Below are 15,960 nucleotides of genomic sequence, written 5' to 3'. Positions count from 1 at the left end.
CTTGTATGTACAAGATGTGTACATATATATATGTATAATGTACATGCATATTCGGTCGATTCTTTTCATACCGCGGCGTCTCGCGTCGTTCGGCTCTACTCGACTCGGCTTCGATTGCCGGGTTAGCTAAGGGTCTGCCTGCCTGCCGGTGGCTGCCGTCTGGGTGGCGTAAAATGGGGACGATATCTGCATCCTGGCACCGAGAACTGTCCCTCGGGAAATGCCAGCGAGGAACAGGAAACCAGGAATTTTAAATTACGTTTTACGTTGGAAGTAGCCCGGGCTTTAGCTACCCACACGACTGCAGCTAAGCTAGGCGGTCGAAGCTGCCGCGACGTTTTCAATGGGACAGCCGTAGGTATACCCGGTGTGTATAATAGCTGGGGGCTAAAATTACCTTGGAGAGAAAAGGGCGGGGGAAACGCGGGGGAGGGAGGGGGAGATTGGAAAATGAGAAAAATATCGCGCAAACTACTTTTCTCTCTTGTCGCCGCGGGCTAGTTTTATAACGAATATCAAAATCCGGACGTCCGGCAACAGCGTGTTTAATTATCTCGATTGAAAGTCACTCTGCAATTACGAGGATCACTATGGATAGTTGAAACACTCTCGAGGACGGGTTTTCTACACGATCTACAAACTATCAGAGATCGACAAATTCTTGCGTTTGATTTAACATAAATATCTGAATATCGGATATCCGATATACGTGTAAAATCATTCCTGAATTGAAAAGCTTTTGAGATGAGAAAAGTCTCGTCGCTGCAGACGTTTAAATATACACTTTGTTGAAGAGAAGACGTTTTTTATAGTAGAACTGGCTTCTATATTGTTGTTTTATTTTAAACACGTGATCCAAATGTGGATTTTTACTTGGGGATTTAGTCGGATAAGGTTGGGAAGTGTTTAAAAATGTGGATAAAAGGGAGTGAGGGGCAAAAAACGTTGTTAACGTATCTCGTAAACTACATTCAGGGGTTTCGTGCGCGGTCTACTTCGTTTCACGCAACGCAATTAATGGGGGTTAGAGTTGTCTATCTGACGAGTTTATTCAATAAATTCTAGCGATAAATCTAGGCATCAACGCGTTGTATATAATGTATCTCTATGTATGCGGTTTCAAACCGTCTACTTTTTTTCCCCGTCTATTACACGCCAATTCTAAATTCCAATTACTTCATCAGCTTCTCGAAAGTTTCAGCAAAGCTTTTTGTACGTACTGGGCTTTGAAATTCGCCGTATGGCCTTGAAAGCTCCTTCTTTGTACACGGACTTGCCGTCTGTAATCGCGTGAAAAGCTTTTCGCCGTGGCATCATACATGGCTAATCGTAAGTAGCTGCAGAACTCGCAAGAACGATTCAAACGCTCTTTTCTTCGCCAAGCTAAACAATATAAATAACTATATAACAATAATAATAATAGTAATAAAAATAGTAGTAGTAGTAGTAGTAGTACTATCTTCTAGCCAGCAGCAGCCAGAGCATGCGGGATAAATCTTCGCCATCCGACAGCCGAGATTTCGACACAACCCGGCACTTTTCTTTCCTTTTTTCTCATCTCGCGTGGCTGATTCTTGGACTTGAAAAAGCTTGGAATAAGGACCTCCGTCCTTACTGCCGTCCGCCTTGCCCTCCTCGTCTCTTCTTTTCCTTCTGCTATATTAAAGGGTCGAAATCAATGTTTAAATTTCGCATAAAACTAGCCGCGAGGTACGGCGACGAGGAGGGTTGCTGCTTGGCTGCTTGCTTTCTTGCTTGTTTGAACAGGCCTCGAATGCGTATTCATACACGAACCTACCCCGTCGGGTTGGTCTTACTTCACCTCATACGTTATGCAGCCGGGCGAAATCTCGACGCCCCGTCCGTCCCTCGGCCGGGCGTTATTAACCACTCGAAAATTATTCCTACCCTTAAACGGCGCCGCGGGTTGCCCTCCACACCGTAGGTACCTACAGACATCAGCGGGTCATATTCAACCCTTTCGATTGAACCGGTCACCGTAGCTCGCGGGTGTTTGGTCGGACCCCGACCGCCCCGTCCTTCGCTCTGCAGACCAACGCCATCCTCTGGGCACGTTCCTACTAGAGAATCACGCCGCCCTCCGCGTCGGGGACACAGATGTGCAAACGCGTCTTGTTTGCCGAACCAAAACCGACGCTAAATCACCGCTAAAACCTGTCTAAAAACCGTCCCTCCATGCATACTCGTCTATGTCGTTTGGTTCTTCTCGTATATTACTTGTATTGATTTTAACCCCGTTGAATTTTACTGCGAGGTTTTCGCTTGACACGCTGCTGCTTATAGTTTAGGGGTTGGGCAGTTGGAAATTGATACTCTTTTTTTTTTGTTCTTTTAGAGAGAATTATTGCAAGATGATAGCACTTCAGGTACTTGTCAAATTTTATGTTTGAAAGTTATCGTGTTTTCTCTAGAAATGTAACAAAAACGAGACTGAAATTACGAACGAGGGCTTCAATGTTGTTTTATTCGACTCCATCGCGCGACGACTTGTTTTATCTGAAAGACTGTTTTTCACAAATTCAAGGAAACAAAATATTTTTTTTTTTCTCACAATAGTCAATTTAGTCTCATGCTATTTGTTGTTTAAAATTAATATCAATGTAATCTTGCGAGATTAAATATTCGACGATATTAATACGATGGAGAAAATTGATATGGTGAAATTGTATAAAAGTATAATCTTCTGAGTAAAATGACTAATTGCAGAGTGAAAATAGAACGAATTTTCTAAAGCTTTCACAATTCTGAAGCGGTTTCGAGAGAATACTTTATATCCAATTTCTCGTTAATAATTGTGACCAATTTTTTTTTTTCATCATCATCATTAACGGAAAGACCGTAATTTAAGAATCTAATAATTTGATAAATACTTGACGTGCGACCGTCTTGTGATAAAATAATTAATGAAACAGGTATTGATTTTTAACCGTGGATTCGTACGCAGATACCTACCTTGGTTTAATGTGTAGGTTATGGGTAGAAATCTGATCTGTCGATATGTATGTACCTACTTCAATTTTCGTTCGTCGATTGGCTTTCAACGTCACGATTTTCACACTCGTGCGGATTTTTCAAAGGTTTGACATCATCATACCCACGCCATTGGCGTCAACGCGTTACTTTGCTTTCCCAGCTGATGTTACTATGTAATTTTATCTTTTTCTTTCATTTGTAACGCTGGATATACGTATGTATGTATATATTTCCGGGCAAAAGTTTTTCCAACCAGTTCGTTATGATATTTTCTTTTATATTTTTCGATCGCTTTTCAGCCCGCTGATGCTTTTCACTCGCGACAACATCGCGGCCGATTCAGCGAACCAGACGCTTCTTGATCCCTTGCTTTTAGTACCTCAAATATCGCCTCTGTACATACACCTATACCTACTCACAAGCAATAAATATTATATACCTGATGAATATTGGAAAATATCTCATCATCCTCGCCGTCGCTTTTACCGCTTCGAAACGAGCTAATTTTATACAACGAAATGGAACTGCCAGTTGTACGATTTAAACGTACTCGATGAAGAATATTATACAATGACGTTGATTTTCGCTTTTCTTTTTATTGATATTTATTCTAGTTCAAGTATCATGATTTCGACAAACCTTGAATAAATGTTTCTAAAACCGTCGGGAACATTCTCCAAAGGTTTGCAAAAATTGCAAGAGAATGACAATTCCTAATGCTTTAAATATTTTAACTCCAATCGTGTGCCTGATCCATCTATGTCAGTATCGTGATTTACTTTACTGGATTCCGATTTTCCTCCGAGGCCAAGGGTTGAGCGACAGGAATAGCGTTCGTAAGTTCGTCCGTCGCTGAATCTGTATTGGCTCTCGCTCAGCCTCCCTTGTCAACTTTGATGCAATTAACCTTCCGATAATTACGGGAGGACCGATTTTGGGGAGATAACCTCGCCGAGATCGACTCTGCAGACTCTCTATTTGATCGCCTCGGTTCAAGCTTCGATCGTTACGGTATCTGCTTTATTCGAATCGGAAACTAATTTTCGTTTGCATAAAAATTCATTCCAATTTCAATTGTCTGGAAAAGTTGTAGTCGTTCGATGGTTTTTGAAACTGTTGATTTTACAGACAGTGTTCAAGTAATTTCTGTACATTGGTGCGTGGAGGGGTAGAGAGGGGGGATCATCCGTAGGTATTTTCATAAAAACCGTGTATCAAATTTGTACCGTAAACTTGGAGTTTAATTAATTTTTCGGTTACATGTGTGATAAATTCGCCTCTTGAAACATTTATCGTTGTCATTCCCACGTGGTATTATTATTATTATTATTATTATTATATACCTACGTACGATACGCAATAATCAGAAAGTAATTTTCAACAAGTTTTTCCAACCAATTTGTCGCGCTGGAAATATATCGGGGTTAATTTTCCCCAGGGTGTTGAGGAAGTTTGTAACTGCCTCTGGATAATTAAACGCCGCTATAAATGCGACCACGCGTTGGCCTAGTCCGTTTATGAAGCGTTTGTTAGTTCTGCCCCATTGCCAGAAGTGGTTTATAATGAAAAAATTAAAATACGATTGAGTTGAAAACACAAAAGTGGTCTTGGTTATTCCGGAGAGTCTCGTTACAATTTCACGTGTGTTAAATACAGGTGGAAAGGATCATCATATACATATATGTATATATGTATATAATCTCTTCGTCTCGCTCCGCGATCGTGAAAAGAGGAGCAATCTCCTTGACAGATTTTTGCAATTTTATTTTAACAGATCCAATTACGAGCTCCTAGGACACACTTAAATCCCCATTTTACTGTCGACGATAGTCGTGAAACTCCTCGCGTGCTCGCCGAAGACAGATGCCGCATAAGAGTTCTGAAAAATTTGTAGGAAATCGTTAAAAATTTAAACCCCTCTTCTTTTACGACCCTAACCAACAAGCTTTTTTCTTTTTTTCTTTTTTTTCCTTCGTACACCAATTTTCCCTTCAGCGCTGCAACAGAGGTATACGACATCTTCTCCGAACAGCGTCTGCAATATCTCATAAAAATTGGTATGTATACATATATAACACACTCACGGAGACAATTTGCGTTTAGCCTCGAAAATCTGCAGACATTGCAGATTTTTGACGTCTTTCTTTTCTTTTTCTTTCTTTTATTTTTTCCAATCCAACGAACGTAAAAATCTTGACCGCTAAAAATCTGCGTCACAGTTGACAGCGTACCGATTTGATTTTTAGATTATTCCTGAATCGGGTCAAGATCTCAGCAAACACGGCATCAGTGATGCGACTACGCGTCGAAAAAAAAAAGGAGACTCTCAACGGGGTTTCCAGTGGGATACGTTGAGCGATCGATTTCCCATTCGTTTTGGGATATACATATATATATATATATAAGGCATGGCAGTTTTTTATACGCGGAAAGTCTACACACGCAGGATATATCGCGCCTCTCTTTGACAAACGTTCGTTTTTCAAACGCATACGCACTGATCCCTCTAACCCCTATTGTGAAGATCTCGGTCCGTTAATATTAACACCGATTGCCTAGGATTAGTCCATTATCGTTTGGCGGGTGGGAACGCGTTGCGCGTTGGCTATGGCATACTTCCCCTAGAAAATGCTGCAGGGGTTGAAATAAAAAGTACGAAGACAAAGGGGTGAAAGAAAAAGAACCGTGGCGTTTCCCTATTCGTTTACTATCGACGACGAATGTTTCCCTCGCGTCAGCTGCAACGCCGCTTCCTAATAACTCTTTATTGATTTATACTCCATCGTCGTAGGTACTCCGTGCAGTATTTTATATCTCTAGTGTGGTAACACATATGCCTCTGCGGAGGCGGAGTCCAGCTTCCCTATATTTTGGTACAACGGTCTTCCTCTTGTTGCCTCTCCGTTAGTAGAAAGAATTTTAGCGCGCTCGTATAGCGACCGGGAGAGACGAAGGAATTCGTTTAGTCGCCCTCTTTTCGTCCGCCCCAGCTCGTGACATTCACTAAATAACATCACTTCGACCTTCTTTCATGTTAATGTTCGATAACTTTGTTTTATAGTACTTTTCCTTCCATGTAGAGGGAGGCATTTTTACCCTGACCCTAACACGTGGTTGGTGGGTGGAGTCGGGAAGAGAAGATATATGTATGTAGAAGAGAAGCTGGAAATTGGAATTCGATTTTAGATACGTGGATACGTTTTTTTTTTCCTTTCTTTCTTTCTTTCTTTCCTTAACTCATATCTTTTCTACAATCTTACACCACCTTCGTTTCAAATTCACATATTGAAACATAATTCGCGTTATACGGTGTTAGAATCGGTTCTTCCAAGACTGCAGATTCTGTAAAAAGCGATCAAAGCGCCTTCATCAGAAGAAGAAGTTATTTCTGTAACATTTTATACACATCTCTAGACTATACCTTGAATTGGGCATTCATTGTGTCACTACCTTGAAGGGCGACGCGTAACTACGAGAAAACGGAAATGCACAAACACAACGTGAATTGAAAAGGCCCTGAAAGGAAACGGGAGCAACGACAGATTACACCAGCTCCGCATTGTTTCACACGTATACAGATACAGATATATCATGTATATAACGGAGATAGTATTTCACCCTGCGTTCTGAAAAGTGGAGCAGAGCTGCTGATGGATATAGAGCAGGATGATGTTTCTAGGACAAAGCCAATCCCCTAACGGTGTTTCATGATGCTGTGAACGTTGATCGTGATCTTCTTCTTTTCTCGCAACCTGACGAAAGTCTTCTCATCAAACTCCTCAACTATGTCCCGATGGCTGCAGGTTGACCTATTTTGGACGAACGGATTGATCGTTGAGAGTCCACCGAACTCTGAATCGCAACAGCAAACAGCATCGCCTGCATATCTAAGTACCAGCACGACCTCTCCTTTCGTTCAAAATTCATCAATCAGAGTAAGGAGAGTTTGTATTCGAACGTTACACGTACGTGAAACCAACGTTGATCCCGATATTGCAATCTGTACGTGTGTACTATATGAGAATATTATAAAACATATTCAGCTTTGGTGAACAAAAAAAAAAAGAAGGAAGAAAATATACGGTGGGAGAATTCCTGCGGTGTCTGATTTCCGACTTCTGCTCCCGCTCGGTATTGCAATAATACCAAACAGTCACCGTGAATAAACACGCGATTCTTTCTCGACCCGCTCGGCGTAAGAGGCGATCTCAATAATCAAGCGTTATTCGGAAAATCATAAGCGTATACCAACGTGAATAAGGAACAACCTGTTACTTGAACCGATTGCCATGCGACGCCGTCGAAACTTCGCATAGTCGAGAACTCGGCTCGACGTCACAGGTGTTGAGGTACCGAGTTATTCAGTGTGCCGTGCTCCGTTTACCCACCCGGAGGTACGAGAGAACCGATTCGGCCAAGTGCCGGGAGGAAAAGCGGCAGCTGCAGGGGGTGGGTGTATACCTACATACATACATGGGCGTGACGTATGCGTGCATTAGACCATTGGCGTTGTAAATGAATCGGGTCTGAAAGTTGAAAATTGAAATATTCAACCGTAACCCCTGAGCGAGAGAGAGAAAGAGAAAGAGAAAGAGAGAGTATCAATAAAGCAGACTGTGCAGGGATGTTAAATGGCCGCGGACAGGTCCGGTGATAAAATTATCATGACGAAGTCGCCGGTGGTTACTCTGTTCTTGTTTCACGTCCCGCGGGTCTACGGTGTCTCTCGATAAATCGGAGATAAAGTAAACCGATATATCTCGTATAACTTCTCGAGGGCGAGATACGCGGCGGGTGCATATAATTTACTGCTGGGCTGCTAACCATGCGCACATGGGTTATCGCATGCGGGGTCCTTCCGTCCTTTCGTCCTTCCGTCCTTCCTTCTCTCACAGTCAGTCAGCTGCTGCTGTTCCCTTAGTACTAACACGAGGGTTACATACTGTAACAACCACCTCGAGTGAGTGAGTGAGTGAGTGAGTGAGTGAGTGAGTGAGTGAGTGAGTGAGTTAGCGAGTGTATACCCGGCGCAAATAAGGAGGGTAACGTAGCCCCGTCGCGTCGCCTCTAAACACGCACATCCACAATGCCCTGTGATTATTTAGTCTCCATTGATTGGTATCGCGGTATTCTGTATCTACCTACTCCTGCACCCACACGGTGGTGGTCCAGTTTCCGTAGGAAAGCGATTTGGCTGCAGTTTCGGAGTTTACGGTGTGCCAACTACGACGCGTACCTCTATCAATTTTCTTGAATGCTGACTGGACTAGGTAGGCACTGCTAGGGACATGAGGCCGAAGTTGTTAGTAACGTTATTGTAATGATCAACGTTTCGGAAAATCGTTTCGTTTCATAGTTGCAGGAATGCCTGAAATTCAGTAAATTATAATTAGGCAAAATCGATTCATACTTTGCTAAACTTATAATTACTTTAAAGTCACTATAAACGTGCAAAATAGTACTACCCCCCCCCCCCCCCCCCCCCTTTCGCAACCCCCCTAAGCTTTCCTTACGCCAACGCTACTAACTTCAGCCTCGTGCTGCGACAGAGTTTTATGCGTTAGTACGCGTTGCTCCGAGATAACCGGTGCAGTCTGTTGACAACCGCTCGTTCTATGATGATGAGGGTTAATTGAATTTCTAGATATAAATTTTCTTTTTATCTTCCATCTCTCTGTTTCTCTTCATCTTCACTTGTGTGGTATAATACAACACGTAGTATATTGTTTGTAGGTACGTCGTGTGTGTGTGTGTGTGTGTGTGTGTAGCTGCTTGAAATCGGTTAACCCCTCGTATCGCATTTTGTGCCACGGTAGCCAAACGATGCGCATGTAACTCGGTTATAGTGCTGTTGTCTATAATGTACTCATTTTAATGTACAAAAATAAAGTACGCCGATACCCTGACGCGTTAAAGGTACCGGTATACTGTGTGTATAGATATATATATGTGGGTACAGATACTGTAACTAATTTAAATGCGGTACCTTATACCTGCTGCGCCCCACTTTTACGAGCACCCACCCGTCATTCAAATAGCCTTTAAATTGACGTTCGAACATCTGTGCAGCTGCCGCAGCAATGTGGTTCAACATTTTTTTCTCCCTCCCCCTCCCCCACCCCCTTCCTATTTCGTATTCAAGCAGTATTATCGGTTTGATTTTTTATTCAGCGTGACGACTCGATGTGACTAATTGTCGTTGTACTAAACATAAGTTAGTTTGTCAATTCGTTGTTGTCTGTGAAGATTTTTATTTCATACCTTTTTTCAGAGATGACTGAGATTGCAAGGAAAGAAAAAAGACAATGTATAACCTTATACATATATCTGCATTCAAATAATATTCTATAAATTCAAATTTTGAGGCACAAATAATGTGCGCATGTGCAGCTGTGTTCTCGTCTTGTGCGTGCTCGGTCAGGGTCGTAAAAAGATAGTAGAGAAAAAAAAAAAATCTACCCTTGTATAATTTTTTGTTCGTTTCAAATTATTTCGAGATAATTTGAGCGCAAAATATGAGAGGAAAAAGAATACGTGAGTAAATTATAAGTAAAACATAAACCGAGGAGTGTGAAAAAACAGTTTGCTCGTAATTCTTGAACACTTGACGCTGCATGAGAAGTTGTAATGTACGTGTATGATAATATTTATATATATATATACGTTTGTAAGTGCATGCATATGTATAAATGTTTCCCCATCACATCCCTCGGGAGAGAAAAAAAAAAGAGAAAGAAAATGAGACAAAAAGAGACTACCGTGATATCTTTTAATCGCGGTAAAAAAATCTAAGTGTCAAGGAAAAACGATGGTTCGATTTACACGTTGTTCAAATATGAATAAATCAGGTGTTACGAGTAGAGTGAAGATAAAGTTGTGGATTGTTATTTTATCCTTGTTGCACTGAGATGAAAAAAATGATTTTATTCCGTTGTTAATTAACGCTGAAAAGTTTTCTTCTTACGAAAATCACACCATGTAATGATTTTGGATAATGATGACGTTAATGTTGACTCCCGCATTTCGTTGGAGGTTGTGAATATTGTTCAACATCCCCTGGACAAGGATTCTAGTTTGCTTATCGTGTACCTCTATTATAATCACAGGATTCACTCGAGGAGAATACAACCCTCTACGGATTCACTCGAAACTTGGTGCAGCACGAAATTGTTGGTAACGGCAGCGAAGGAAGTTTGACGTGAACAAGATGCAGCGACGGCCCGGCGTGTTGTAGGTAAATGAAATATCATCTAATTGAAATTAAGATTTCCTCGGTACTTGTTTTATAACCGCGTTTGCAAAATAAGACGGCGATTTATCTTAGCAACGAAATCTTTTTCGTTGAAAAATGCCCGCTTCTTTTCTCCATCTTCTTTTTGCCATTTCTACTTATATTTATTCTTTCTCCTTTTCTTCGTCTGCTTCGGATCCAACGTCTCGCCTCGAGGGTACGCGACGACTGTATCCCTCATAGATATTATTCGATTTACTTTTTCTCCCGCCAGTTCGTCTCGTTCGAAGAGGTTCAGTTTCACGCTAAAAGGAACACCGAGTTCTACCCAATGTATGTATGCGGTGTGTTTTCTCGCGCGCATAAAAATCGAGAATGAAATGGAAGAGAAAAAAGTTTTTTCGCTCAATTGAATTTACTTCATCTCAAGGAGGTTTTTGCATCGGCGAAGAACGTTTTTCTGTATTAAAATTTGAGATTCCATAACGTACCTTTTATGCTCATATAGGTATAGGGATTGACATACATTCGGGTTGTTTTTCCCCCTCCCTTTCTCTCTTTCTTCAGTATACCTAATGTGAAGTATATTATTACACACCTGTAATGAAAGGATGTCGTACAATCGCCCAATTTTCATTCACGTCACGTCATAGCCATACATGTATATATATGCAAACGCGTCTAACTTGCTATACATGATAAATATATATGCATATACGCGATCCTTTGTAAGATATGCATACGTCACGTTATACATTAAGTGCGGTTTCCTCTCTTTCTCCCTCTCTTTGGTGTTATAATTTTGTCGCAACAACGGTTTCCACCATATTTCTAACCCTTCCTACTTTCTCCGACTTTTTTTTCCTCTCCTGTACATTATCATATTATATGTATATATTTTTTAATTTCTCCTATTCCAACGACGAGCTGCACTCTGTGTTACGTAAGCTACCGTAAAACTCTATAACAGCCGTTGATTGTGGATGCAATGTGCATTCGCAAAGCTGCATATATATACAGTCTGCTGGCAATGCGCGAGTGTTGTTGGTTTTTTTCCTTTTTTTTTTTTTTTTTTTTTTGTTTTTGTTTTACCGACTTGATTACAAGTAGAACGCGTGTGCACGTATGGATATACCTACACACGCGTACGGCAATGAAGAGACTTGTTTTATACCTTCTTTTTAGGTGTACCATGTACAGCACAATACATTAACACGTTGCGTTGTGCTGCAAGAGTTGGTTGAGCAGTGGACGACGTGCCCTTCTATACAATCCTCAAAAGCGGGGGTGTGTGAGTTTTTTCCCCCTTACTCAACCCCCATCCCCCTCGTGTCGCGCACAAAAGTGGGCGAATCGGACGTCGTTGTTTCGTCAGAGCAATTAATTAAACGAAACCGGGTGTGCGGCTTGGTAATTTTGGAACAAGGGACCCCTAATTCACCATTCAGAGACCGTTCAGGCATCCCCGTTGAATCGCGCTATTTCCGTGGCTGCGCTCGCTGGATATGCGGCGCGTCTCGAATGCCACAGCCCGAGGAGAGTTGAAAAAATAAGAGGAGTGATAAAAACGAAGAGGAGGAAGAGGAGGTGGAGGAGGGGGGACGGAAAAAGAGAAGAAAATAAGAGGAGAGCTTTTTCTCTTCGGATGAATGCAGCGCCTAACAAGGCTTCGTTCTGACTGGCGTTACGGTGCACTTATAACGTCAACACCCTATAGAAAACGGCGGCCTGCCATGCCATCCAGCATCGCCTCCTCGGCTCCTCGCCTCCTCGCCTTTCCTCGTTTCCTCCTTTCCTTCTACTTCGAGGCCGCAGGGTCGCGTCGGGTCGAACTCGGCTGATTCGGGTCGGTCTCGTAAGGTCGGCCTCTTCGCGCGCCCGTACTTGCAGGACTTGCACTGGCACGTGTGCTCATGTATGCGTACATTAAGAGGAATATATGTATAATATATTATAGCCAGTCAGCGGGACGAGACGAAACGAGACGAGACGAGACGAGGCGGTGCCGGTGGTACCCAAGTCTCGTCGTCATCCAACGGCATTAGGGTATACCTACGTATAGTACAGCGATGACTGAAATCAACCGCATTCGAGAGCCTTGGCTCCTATACGCTGATTCATCCCTCTCTTGAGTGGATTCTTTTCAATTTATATATATATATATATGTAATGTATGTATGTATGTATGTGTGTATGCATATATTATTCAAATATTTATCATTACATATACGCGTACAACTAGCGATATTATGTGTATATATATGTACATATGCGTATATATGTGTATACATACTTGATGGTATTTTTTCTCTCGATGCCATGATGCGTGTAGGTATGTGTACATGTGTGCACGTATGCGTGTAATATAATACTTTTACTTCTTTGCTGTCGACTTGAAAATGTGTTCTATCTCACGCTTTTACGACGACGATGAAATATACGGAACGAAAACCTTGTCATGCCGTCCAACAAATCAGACAAAACGAGATAAAGTCCGGGTGGGAATTCTCCAATCGACCTCGTTACTGTTTTCAAGAAAGGCTGGGTAATATTCTCTAGCCGCAGATGTTATATATAGTGACAATGGTCAAGGAGCATGGCAGCCGGTTCGAAAATTATACAAATACTCGAGATACCTTTTACAGTTTTATAAAGAAAACCCTTTGTCGAGAATTTTTATTTTCATACGATGTACAGAAATTACTGCACACATAGAGACGCTTCGTTTGATGCAAATCGTGTGGAAAATTGCCGCGTTCTTTCGTTTCACATGGCGTGAGAAATTGAGAGGGGGGGGGGGGGGGGGGTTGATTTCAGCTGCAGGATCGAGTGGAATTGGTTCGACAGAACTGAATCGTCCATGGGGGTATATGGGATAATACGTGCACGTGTACGGTGCTTAATTGCTTGTCGATACGTGGCCCGAACCGATTACTTCGTTAAAATGCTTTCTTCGTAACGTTTCATAGTATTCGGCTCGCCATCCACCTAATTACCAGCCACAACGAAAACCAATCTATTTATTGATCCAGCTGCCGTCTGAAAACCCACCGGCACTAAACTCACGATCTTAACCCAACGACGTTCCGTTCCGTTCTTCTGCATTTCCAAACCGTTCTATACAGACCACGTCCTCACGATATTTCATTATATCATTTTATCAAGGAGTTGCCGATTCTTTACCATCATCATTCCCTCTCAATATAACACTATCTGACCATCGAGTTCAAAATTCTTCTATAGCAGTCGACACCAGTCACTTTCCGTCCATTTTTTACAGTAGAAATTTGTCACCTGTAAGGTACTCATACACCAGTTTTCTTCCGTTGTATAAGGAAGGACTCGGTTGAATGACGCCGATGACACCGAGTTCGACGCCTTATTGCCGTATAATATTATGTGACTATACGGGTATCGCGTTTCTTAATTTCCCGTGTAATTTACGCGCACCGGGGTGTAAAGTTGGATCGATAGACAGGAAATGCCCGAGACGATATCGCCGAACGGACAATATGGCGCTTGCAACGAGCCGACCTTCTGCACCCAATCCTTACTCTTTATTTTATCGCGTATACGTACGTATACGGGGCGAAACGTCTTACGCTTAGATCTGTGGGTATAAACCCCATACGTTCGGGTATATATACCAATATATATACGGAAGGGACGACCATCGATTAAACCCTCGTCACGCCGGATGTCACCGGCTTCTTTTCTCGATTACGCAATTTGTAGAAATACGCTGCATGGCACGGGACGACGAAAAAGAGGAAAATCGAATAACAGATGGAAAAAACGATTTAGCGCTTACAACATAAAGTGAGAGTATAGTTGAATGATGATACGTGGATTTTCGAATGATTACTTACAGGCGGCTCGCTTGCTCTGCAATATTATAACGCTTTTCCCTGTTACCCTTCTCCCTGTGATTGTTACACCGTAAGTATACCCAGAATCAAGCCGAAAGATAAGATTATAGATACGCCGGTGTTATAGACTTTAACGTTTCCCCACAGCTTAAATAGGATTACGGGACAAAGTTTTCAGCGTTGACGTTTTACAGACCACGAAGTTATTACCTGAAACGGAGGCTTCTTTGTCCACTATAATCCTGTGTATATACGTACGTACCAACGAACAGAGTTAGACGTAAAATTTTACTTAATGTCCAATTGTTTTGGCTATGTTAACCCACGTCAGTTGTACATAAGTATACCGTTACGCAGAATATAGCGTGGTTAAAACACCCTGAGAACTCTCCGAGTAACTTCTTTCTGCGCGTCGTTATGTTAGGTATTTGTGTAACGGTTTGGCAGGTATATAGATAGGTACATATGTACATAGGACGAAACTTTTCAAAATGTCGCGAAAAATTCATCGCTCCAAGTCAAAATTTATAAGGTATATATATATAATATTATACGCGAACGAAGTATAATAGTTGAGTGCAGTGCGCGGGGGAGGGGATGCATAATGTCCGATTATACGTTGCAGAATTCCGGTTCATTTTACATCGTACAGATATTTCGCATTCCTGCTACCGTATACTAGATATATTATATGTACATACATATACCGGCGGTAGTCCAACTATTTGATATTTTTCTTCCTCTTCCGTCGTCCACACGAGACACAGTACAAAGTATGTAAATATCCGCTGCTGCCGGCACCGATGCAATGCAATGCAGGTTTAGTCTATTTTGTGCTTGTATTACAAATATTTTTCTTTAACAAAGATACTTTATCTTGCCTGTATTGTATCTGTGTCTGTGTCTGTGCATGTGTGTGCGTGGAATGTATTATATGTACAAGTATACGTGTGTTACATATGAGAGTCATCCCTATACATGACCAATGCAGCATCGATTCTTGGGAAATTTGAATAACGAAATTTTTGAATGTCCTGGCTCTGCAAGCTAAACATACCTATGGTACATACATATATGCATACTTATATACGTACATATATATGAATAGTGGTGGGTAAAATAGCGATGAGTTAACCGGAAATTGTTAACCGATCTCGGGTCGAGACCTTTTATCCTATAACATACCTTAATCATGACCATAGTCAGGAGGGCGTCGCTATTTCGCATACTGATCGTTACTCATAGAGATTCTCGCGGAAACCGCGTATCTTATTCACACATTAGGTATACGCAATTCCCGTCGCGATGCAGGAGGTAGGTATAGGTATACGTATAGGTATATTATATATATGTGTATATATGTATATATATTTTTATATACACACACACAAAACGCTGAGAAAGATGTGTAATTTACGAGCTAATGCATTCAACCGGCTACTTTATGAGATGATAATTTTTACGAGCTATAGGATTATGTACTATTTTAGCGGGATGGTTGCGTCTTTATCATCTTTTTTTTTTTTGTTTCACTTCTTGCCCCCTCAACGCAACGCTGCTGTTTAAACCTCAGGGGTGAAAAATTAATTAAAAAATATTTTAATCATCGTCGCCGCGAGAAAGGGGAGTATTTCAGTTTTATAATAAAGCCTGCGTTACGAGTAAGGTATACAATATATATATATATAGATATATATAGATATGTATGTATGTAATACGTAGTTATGATATTGCTGGGACTGTGCTGCTACATAAAAAAGCGCCACCCGCTATGTACCTTATACAATCTTATCTCTCTGATTGAAGGTTTAAGGTGCAGGTTGTATATTAAGGATGATGAGTACGGCTTTGAGAAGAGAATTTTTA

At 41.5% G+C, this 15,960-nt stretch overlaps 1 protein-coding gene across 3 annotated transcripts in view; it reads left to right on the top strand.

Moving 5' to 3' along the window:
• The window catches only part of LOC124415905 (proline-rich transmembrane protein 4), a 96,348-nt gene that overhangs the window by 32,252 nt on the left and 48,136 nt on the right, over nucleotides 1–15,960 (top strand). Inside the window, exon 2 of one of the 3 annotated variants that reach the window (XM_046896624.1) lies at nucleotides 10,101–10,224. The exons of 1 other annotated variant lie outside the window; for it this stretch is intronic. The gene's annotated coding sequence lies outside the window, so the exon portion shown is untranslated. Of the gene's footprint in view, nucleotides 1–10,100; nucleotides 10,229–15,960 lie in introns of all 3 variants that reach the window. One more of the 3 variants, XM_046896623.1, reaches the window with a different exon arrangement.

This window comes from Diprion similis, chromosome 2, assembly GCF_021155765.1.
Source record: "Diprion similis isolate iyDipSimi1 chromosome 2, iyDipSimi1.1, whole genome shotgun sequence".
NCBI lineage: Eukaryota > Metazoa > Arthropoda > Insecta > Hymenoptera > Diprionidae > Diprion > Diprion similis.
The sequence above is the reverse complement of the archived record's forward strand: the minus strand, read 5'-3'. Positions and strand labels throughout refer to the sequence as shown.